Raw genomic sequence first — 10,232 nt, 5'->3', positions numbered from 1 at the left:
GGTAATGCTGGCCTTGTAGAATGAGTTAGGGAGAATTCTCTCCTCTTCAATATTTTGAAATAATTTTAGGAGAATTATTCTTAGTTTTTCTTTATAAGTTTGGTAGAATTTGGTAGTAAGCCATCCAATCCTGGCTTTTCTTTTTTGGGAAACTTAAAAAAATTACCAATTCAGTCTTGTTACTCACTATTAGTCATTTAGATTTTCTATTTCTTCTTGGTTCAATATTGGTAGGTTGTAGATATCCAGGGATTTATCTGTTTCCTCTAGGTTTTCCAGTATGTTAGCATACGGTTGTTCATAAAGGTATCTGATAATCTGTTGTATTTCCATGGTGTGAGTTGTAATGTCTCTTTTTTCATTTCTGATTTTGCCTATTTGGACTTTCTTTTTTTCTTGATTAGTCTAACTAGTGGTTTATTAATTTTGTTTATCCTTTCAAGAATATAGCTTTCCATTGTATTGATTCTTTATATACATTTTTTCAGTTCTCATTTCATTTACTTCCGTTCTGTTCTTTATTATTTCTTTCCTTCTGCTAATTTTGGGTTTGGTTTGTTCTTGTTTTTCTAGTTCCTTGAGGTGTTCATTCTTTCAAAATTCTTTATTCTTTTTTTTTTTTCTGGTCTGATTGGGTTATTCGAAAAAAAAAACCTGTTTTCAAGTTCCGAAATTCTTTCTTCTGCTTGATGTAGTCTATTGTTGAAACTCTTGAATGAATTTTTTTCCAACGTTTATTTTGGTTTCAGGGAGTACATGTACAGGTTTATTACCTGGATATGATGCTGAGGTTTGGGGTACGAATGATTCCATCACATCACTGAGTTACTGAGCAAAGTACTCAATAGTTAGTTTTTCAACCTTGGCCCCCTTCCTTCCTCCCCCCTCTAGCAGTCCCCAGTTTCTATTGTTGATATATATATTTTTTGTCCACGAGTACCTAATATTTAGCTCACTTTTTAAGTGGGAACATGTAGTATTTGGTTTTATCTTCTCACATTAATTCACTTAGGAGAATGGCCTCCGGTTGCATCCATGTTACTGCAAAGGACATGACTTCATTCTTTTTTAGGGCTGCGTAGTATTCCATGATGTATATATACCACATTTTCTTTATTCACTTCATCATTGATGAGCACCTAGATTGATTCCACGTCTTTGCTATTGTGAATGGTGCTACAATAAATATGCAAGTGCATGTGTCTTTTTGGTAGGAAGATTTTTTTGGGGGGATATATACCAAGTAATGGGATTGCTGGGTCAAATAGTAGTTTTAACTTCTTTGAGAAATCTCCAAACTGCTTTTCACAGTGGCTGAACTAATTTACATTCCCACCAGCAGTGTACAAATGTTCCCTTTTCTCTGTAGCCTTGCTGGCATCTGTTGCTTTTTGTCTTTTTAATAATAGCCATTGAATGGATTTTTAATTTAATTCATATAATTCTTCAGTTCGAGGATTTCTGTTTGGTTCTTTTAATGATATTTACCTTGTTGATGAATTTCTCATTCATATCTTGAATTGTTTTTTTCTGATTTCTTCATATTGTTTATCTGTGTTGTCTTATATCTCACTGAGCTTCTTTAATATCATTATTTTGAACTCCTTTTCTGCTATTTTATAAATCCTTTTGATTGGAATCTATTACTGGAGAATTATTGTGCTCCTTTTGAGTGTCACATTTTCTTGTGTTTTCATGTTTCCTGTGTCCCTACATTGATATCTGCACATCTGGTGTGACAGTTGTTTTTTCCCATTTTAAAATTTCCTTTCACAGGGTAGCACTTTTTTTGTGAAGATGCATCTATGCTGTTGGTTGAGTAGGGTACTTTAGCTTTGATTCTAGGTGCATGCACCAGTGTCATTTCTTCAGCTGTAAGCAGTGTCAGCGGTGTCTCTGATTTCCTCAATGGCTGAGTCTGCTGTTGTTAGTGAAGGCTGTGATGAGGTTTTGTTGGGGATGAGAAAGCCAGGAAGGCTAGTTCTTGGGCCCTAGTTGTAGCAGTGGCAGCCTGAGCATGCCTGTCCTTGGGCTCTCAGCTGATGTACGTGGACTCCAATGTTAGCAGGTCTAAGTGGGAGATTCTTGGATCTCCAGGTGGCTTCCTCAGGTGCTAGCAGTGGCAGTGGTGGGCTGCACCTCAGGGTGGGTTCTGAGGCCTCTGGGCAGTGTGCTTGGTGTGGCAGTGGCTATAGCAGTGGTGGGACAACCCTGAGGCTCCCAGGAGGCCCATGCTTGTGTTACCAGTGGCTGTGATGGGCTGGGCAGGCCAGTCCCCAGGTCCCCACAGTGGCACATGAGGGTGGATGCCACTGTGATGATAGTGGCAGGCTGGGTTGGCCCACCTTCAGACCCCTGGGAGGAGTGCACAGATGCCAGCAGTGGTGGATGGGGTGGGGTGATCCCCAAACCCCTGGGGGATGTGCTTGGGCACTGGAAGAGCAGTGCCAGGCCAGGTGGGCCTCTCCTCTGTATGGGCTGTGGTGGGCAGGGCAAGGTGATTCCCAGACCCTTCAGTGGAGTTTGTGGGTGGTGGCAGCAGTGGTGGTTAGTGGGGAAAGCCCATCTTCAGGGTATGTGCAAATGCACCTCAGCTTTGCTGTTGGGGTGGGTGGAGTTGCTATTAGTGGCAGCAGCTGCCGTCAGTTGGCTCTTAGGCTCTGGGGAGCATGTGCTTTGGGCCGTGGTGGTGGCTATCATGGTGTCAGTGGTAGCAGTGGGGAGTGGCAGCAGCAGGGAGAGCCAGTCCTCAGGGTGTGTACAAGTGCACAGTGGTTCTGCTGCTGGGGGAGGGGTGGAGGCGGGGGTTGCTGTCAGTGGTAGTGGCCCCAACGGAGGCAGGTTCCAGGCTCTGTGGAGCATGCACTTTGGCTCCCTTTGTTTTAGGGGAGGACTCCTTAGGGTGCTACATTGTCCATTCTCTGGGGTGCAGGACACTGTGTGTGCTAGAGTGCTAGGGCCCCAGCCACTCCACTGAGTCCAACCAGTGTCACACTACTGCAGCCCTCTAGGTGGACATGTGGGGATGTCAGTAGGTCTCCAAAGATGTGGAGATGGAGGGGCTACTGGGCCCCAGGGCAGGAAGCAGTCTGGTGAAGCTGGACTCTCAAACTGGCTCCGTGCTGCAGTTGCTTGGGACTTGGGTATGTGTGTAGGATGCAGTGTGAGCTCCCTATCTGCAGCAATGCCACTGCACAGTCCAGGCAGCTCCCTATACTAGTCTCAGGGCCTTGTGAGGGCTGGGGGTTCTCCCATGGCTAGGGCTGCAGGATTCAATGGTGGAAATGTAGACTACTGGGGATCTCTTACTTACCCTTTCCCCATAGTGGAGACCCTCTCTGGGCTCCCAACCAATCCCGCTCAGCAGGCTGCTTAGTTTCCATCTCCTTCCATGCCTTTGGTGTTTCCCGTCTATCACTTCTCTGTTGAACTCCAATGGCCTTCCCCATATTTGAAGTGTGATTTTCTTCTTGCTATTTTGGTTCTTCTTTGTGGAGGAGGTGAGTGCTGGATGCCTCTCATCAGCCATCCTGAAGCCCCTCTGGTTATTTATATTCTTTAGCTTTCAATTTTTTCAACTAGAAATTGAGGCTAATGACACCACAGTAAAGGTGGCCATGAGAATGTAATAGCATAATTGTGGAAATCACTTAGCCCAAGTCCAGAAGTTTGGTAAGCACTCAATAAATGGTTGCTATTGTGATGGTTCTAGGAATTTTATAAGACACAACTTTTGGGTATATAAACATTTCCCCCTGGGAGCGCAAGAGAGTGGAGTGACAGTTTATGTCAACCGAGGATAAAAAAGGGCTTTGTTTCACTACTCACTACTGAGGCATTTATGAACCTGCCCCTTCACTTCTAACCTCCCTGTTTCCTCTGGCAGAAGGTCCCAGAATCGGGATAAGCTGAATTGGAAAATCCAGCAATAGGAACAAGAGCTGGCTGCTGCTGTTCCTGGATCTAGAAAGGAGAGAAGCTACTCAAGGGGCTCTTGATCCTATGCTCAGGGGGAAACATACCAGGAAATTACAAGCGGGTTGCTCATTTATGTTCAGGTTAATGATGTAACCCTTAGAGACTGCTTGAGTTGCTTTCTCCACAGTTACACACTCTCCTCAGTTCGTAATCACTTTTTTGGAATGTTGATTGTATAAAGCATAAACATAACCCTTTGCCACTTTCAAGCACTCCACGAATATTAACTAATTAATCCATTTCATAAAAGAGGAGGTTTTTGGCTCTGTCTTGGCAGCCTAACTTTCCAGTCTCAATAACAGTTAGTCACAGAGCCAAGGGACACATTTTATTAACCTTATTAACATACTTTTTTAAGACCAGAATTCCAGATGTAGAAAGGAACAGCCAAACTCAGCTCACCTCAACTGACCACCAGCTGGGGGCTTCCGCCTCGGCTCTTGTAATAGCACTAGTAGAGCTCTTCATCTGCTAATCCCTAGAAAGAGTGTATTGTGGTGTGAAGCAGAGAATCCCAGACTTGGAATCCATAGACAAGGAGATTTTAAAAATGAAAAATTAGTTTTCTAAGTGAGGTATATAAGCCCCTATTATCTTTTGTCACTATCATTTCATAAAAAAGGCAGGAAATTTTTTTCTTTTTATTGTACTTTAAGTTCTAGGGTACATGTGCACAACGTGCAGGTTTGTTACACATGTATACATGTGCCATGTTGGTGTGCTGCACACGTTAACTCGTCATTTACAACAGGCCCCCGTGTGTGATGTTCCTCTTCCTGTGTGTAAGTGTTCTCATTGCTCAATTCCCACCTATGAGTGAGAACATGCGGTGTTTGGTTTTTTGTCCTTGCGATAGTTTGCTTAGAATGATGCTTTCCAGCTTCATCCATGTCCCTACAAAGGATGTGAACTCATCCTTTTTTACGGCCGCATAGTATTCCATGGTGTATATGTGCCACATTTTCTTAATCCAGTCTATCATTGATGGACATTTGGGTTGGTTCCAAGTCTTTGCTATTGTGAGTAGTGCTGCAATAAACATACGTGTGCATGTGTCTTTATAATAGCATGATTTATAATCCTCTGGGTATATACCCAGTAATGGGATAGCTGGGTCAAATGGTATTTCTAGTTCTAGATCCTTGAGGAATCACCACACTGTCTTCCACAAGGGTTGAACTAGTTTACAGTCCCACCAACAGTGTAAAAGTGTTCCTATTTCTCCACATCCTCTCCAGCACCTGTTGTTTCCTGACTTTTTAATGATTGCCATTCTAACTGGTGTGAGATGGTATCTCATTATGGTTTTGATTTGCATTTCTCTGATGGCCAGCGATGATAAGCATTTTTTTCGTGTGTCTGTTGGCTGCATAAATATCTTCTTTTGAGAAGTGCCTGTTCATATTCTTTGCCCACTTTTTGATGGAGTTGTTTGATTTTTTCTTGTAAATTTGTTTAAGTTCTTTGTAGATTCTGGATATTAGCTCTTTGTCAGATGGGTAGATTGTAAAAATTTTCTCCTATTCTGTAGGTTGCCTGTTCACTCTGATGGTAGTTTCTTTTGCTGTGCAGAAAGTCTTTAGTTTAATTAGATCCCATTTGTCAATTTTGGTTTTTGTTGCCATTGCTTTTGGTGTTTTAGTCATGAAGTCCTTGCCCATGCCTATGTCCTGAATGGTATTGCCTAGGTTTTCTTATAGGGTTCTTGTGGTTTTAGCTCTAACATTTAAGTCTTTAATCCACCTTGAATCAATTTTTTTATAAAGCGTAAGGAAGGGATCCAGTTTCAGCTTTCTCCATATGGCTAGCCAGTTTTCCCAGCACCAAAGGCAGGAACTTTTAACAGAACAAAATAAAGAAGTTACTCTTGGGGTATAGGACACCTTTAAAAAGAGTGTGTTCAGCTTCATGGAAATCTACATTGTGTTTTTTACTATTTGCCTCCAACAGTTCCTCATAGACTGGGCCTGGTAGGTGGGTTTGGAGTGGACCATTGGGAGAGGCCCATACCTTAGTGGTCCTGGTACCCACTTAGCCCTAGAATGACAGGGGCCGGGGCTATTTTATCAGTATACCTTGTGCTTCATGTAATGCTTAGCACATATTAGGGATGTAATAAATATTTTTTGAGCAAAGTAATAAATATGATTATCTGTCTGTGATCTTGTCTAAGTCACAGCATGGCTGGGGCTCTGATGTGTACAATTAGATCTGTGCAATCTTATCTGTACAATTGGAGGAGTCATATTACATGGCATCCAACTTCCTTTCCATTCAAACAAACAAACAAACAAACAAACCAAAATCTGGATTTAGAAAGCATTAGTAGAGTGTTTTTGGTTCCTTTTCTGTTTTTAAGGATAACTCAACTTTTTGGACCACGATGACTTTTTCGGAGGTCTGTTGCAATGTTTGTCTACCAAATGCAGGCATTGACTCTTTATAGGGAAATCTTGCTTTTCACTGGCCAGAGTTGAGGAAGGGACCCTTGACAACTGAGTGGTTACTTTAAAAAAATAAGTGTTGGGAGATGAGGGAAGCCTATTATAATTTTTATTTAGAGGCCTAGGAATCAACATTAAACAACTGTTTTGTTTTTTTCTTTTCCTAGACAGCATTTCTGAAAAAGATACTTTCATTACCCATTTTGTTATTATTATTTTTAAGTGTCCCATGGTCACTATATGCAATTGAGTTTGAAGGTCTGATAAATCTTTGATGAATAATACAACAGTCCCCCTAGCTTATACATATTTCAAAGCCAGTTAAATCCCAGGAGTCAGCAGCAGGCGAAGGGTTGAATACACATTATGTGTCTCCTTCCACATTCCTACTCAATCCACTCTCTTTAGTGGAAAGCTTCTTTTTGTCATGATCAGCCAGAGGTGAAGAATGAAGAGATGGATTTTCATTAAGAATAGAGCTTTGTATAAAATTTCTTCATGTGTCTGAACATCTGATAGGAGCAGGGCTTTGAAAATGATCTCAGATCAGATTCTATATGCACTTTGATTTTGAATGATGCTGAGTTACGCGAACATCTTCCCTAGTTACGGCTAATGTTTAGCTAAAAAAGAATTCAGACAAAGTTAATATGAGTTGTCTGCTTCCTAAAACAATAACCATGGTCTGCATCCTGTGTGTTTCTTTGGGAATATAGGTAATTCATTTTTCAATTAGGAAATTTCATATGCCTTAAAGGTTTTTTTAATTAACATTTCATGCCATTGTTTCTAGCTCAGATGTGGATAGAACCTAATGACACTCTTATTTGGCATTAGAGAAGTTAACTAGATATTATGACATCTTCAGCCTATTGTTTCAAGTGGAGGAGCTGTTCATTTAGACACAAATTGAGAGCATTTTTTAAAAATGTGATCTATCATTTTTGGTGCTTTTTTTTTTTTATGGAGTCTCACTCTGTTGCCCAGGCTGGAGTGGTGCAATCTTGGCTCACTGCGACCTCTGCCTCCCCGGTTCAAGTGATTCTCCTGCCTCAGCCTCGCTAGTAGCTGGGATTACAGGCGCGTGCCACCACTCCTGGCTAATTTTTGCATTTTGTTTTAGTAGAGATGGAGTTTCACCATGTTGACCAGGCTGGTCTCCAACTCCTGACCTCAAGTGATCTGTCCACCTCAGCCTCCCAAAATGTTGGGATTACAGGCATGAGCCACCGTGCCTGGCCGGTGCTATTTCTCTAAGACAGAATGAGGCTTCCTGTTTGCAGAGAATGTCCAGCCTATCCTGTGTCACTCTACTCCCAAGGGAAGCCTGGCTCCACCCTTGATGGCTTTCACTTGGCTTGGTGCTAGACTACTCTTGGACACATTTTTCCCAAGCTGGGATGAAAACCCAACCTCTATTGATGTCACTATAGACTCTGATTTGTGAGTGTATTTGTGAATGCGAGGGAGATAGAAAATCACAACTGGGCTTCCCTTTTCTCTGCTCAGCTGACTTCGCCTCCACATGCCCTCTCCTCTATTCTCATGGGTTTGTGAGGTGGTTTGTGAAAGCCAGTGTGAAGTCTGAGGTGTTTACCATTGCTGGAGGGGACGTTGTGGGTAACAGAGGAGCTCTTTGATTCGGGTTCCAAAGTTGGCTGTACTATTTGCTTGCTATGCAAACTCAAATAAGTTACTTGGCTGCTCTCAACCTCAGTTTGATCATCTGTAAATTTGGAATAAACATATGTACTTTTTGGGATGAAGACTGAGCCCTCTAATCAGAACCAGAATCACCTGTGTTTTCATGGTCCTAAGAAATTTCTTTCCCCGGATGTGTAAGCTAAAATTCTGTTGATGGTTAACATGAAGCTATGACTTGCTGGCTCTTTGAAGCCCTGCCCCTACGAGGACCTACAAACTTCATGCTAGAATTAAGACAGCTCAGCAGGAGGATGAAGTTTTAAAAATGTCCCCATTGAAGTCTCCGTGATTTCATTTACAGTCTGCTCAAGCAATCTGGAGCTGGGAGAAACTTCTTCTTTACTAAAGATTCCCACATTCAACCCACCCTAAAGCAGAAAGAAAGTTCTGCATTAAGTTTTCCTGGCTGCTGTGAAGTGCAGCACAGCCATGGGTGGGAATAGAACAAAGACAATGAAAGCTGGAAAATGCTGTTCTTATCAATGTTCAGGCACAATTAGGTTTGTTCCTCGCCACCTCTGCCACGGGGCTTCCTGTCGTTGGTGGGTTGCACCTTCCTCCCCTTCTTCCGCCACTGAGAAAGTCCTGACAGGGTTGAAGCGGGGAGAAAAGGGAAATAAGTTTTTATTTTTATTAAAAAATAGCTCTAGGTGAATTATTAAGGTTGTGAAATAATTAATTGAAAGTTCTTTGGAATTCCTTTCGGTATTTTATGAAAAAATGATTAAAAAGCCAAATTTTCTTCACAGATGACAACTTAGATAAAGCATTTGTGTTTATTTTTGACCCCACATTGGCTGTTACTCCATAGAACAAAACTGTCATGGCATTAACTCCACTTCTACAAGCCTACACCCACTGTTTTGGTAGTTGCGGCTAGAAATGGAGCCCCAGGCCTTTCAAGATTATTCAGGCAGCTTTGGTGTTTGAAGTCACTGGGAATTTAATAGGCTGGATGGCTAAAGTGGGGAAGGTGGCTATTTGGTCTTCTTGGTGTACTGAGTGTTATTTTGTGAGATAAGGTTATTTAGGCAACAATATATTTTTGCCTGTTATAAGCAACAATAATAACTACCAATTTCAATGGCAAATAAAATAGCAGCTAAAAGTGCTTACTTTGGGCTAGGCACTTGTGCTGAGTGCTGTGTAATTCATTTCCTCCTTTCTTTTTTCTTTTCTTTTTCTTTCTTTTTTTTTTTTTTTGAGACAGAGTGTTACTTTGTCACTCAGGCTGGAGTGCAGTGGCACAGTCATAGCTCACTGCATCCTCAGACCCCTGGACTCAAGGGCTCCTCCCATCTTAGCCTCCCGAGTAATTAGAACTATAGGTACAAGCCACCACACCAGGCTAATTTCTTATTTTTTATTTTTGTGGCAATGGGGTTTGGCTATGTTGCCTAGCCTGGTCTTAACTCCTGGCCTAAAGCAATCTTTTTGCCTCAGCCTCCCAGAGTGTTGAGATTACACGTGTGAGCCACTGCACCCAATCTCAATAATTTATTTCTAACAATTCATTGTAATAATTCATTTAATTCTTCTAGTAACTCTACTTTTATCCCCATTTAACAGATGAGGAACCCTAGGTTTGGAGATGCTAAGTTGCGGAGCTTTGATCACACAGCCAACCAGTGACACAGTTTGGGCCCTGGCAGTGTGCTGTCGTACCTACATTGTTTAAGTACTATTGAGGTTTCCAGTGATTTTATGTAAACTGGCTTGAATTAATTTTCCCTAATTTTGTCTGAATAACTTTTAGCCATGTAGCTAAATTTTACTGTAGATTCCCTGGTATTTTCCAGTGTTCAATCCTCCAGATTCTTAGATGTTATTGTTACGTGTAGAAAAATGGACAGATACTGATTTAGCCATCCCATTAGATCTGCAACTTCCATAAAATTTTCATCTCGATCCAGAGTAAGAATTACATTTTTACAATATGATCTAGTACAGACATACCTATATGTGTAATTAAAACATGACTGCCGCTTTACCCTTACTAAGTGGGACATGTTCTGATATTGTTCTATTCCATTCCATTTCTGTTCTATTTTATTAAAAACAGGTCTCTAGAGAGAGACTAAATTTCATTTCTCACTAGTGGGTCAG

This window comes from Pongo abelii, chromosome 17, assembly GCF_028885655.2.
Source record: "Pongo abelii isolate AG06213 chromosome 17, NHGRI_mPonAbe1-v2.0_pri, whole genome shotgun sequence".
NCBI classification, from domain to species: Eukaryota; Metazoa; Chordata; class Mammalia; order Primates; family Hominidae; genus Pongo; species Pongo abelii.
This window is presented reverse-complemented; position numbering follows the sequence as displayed.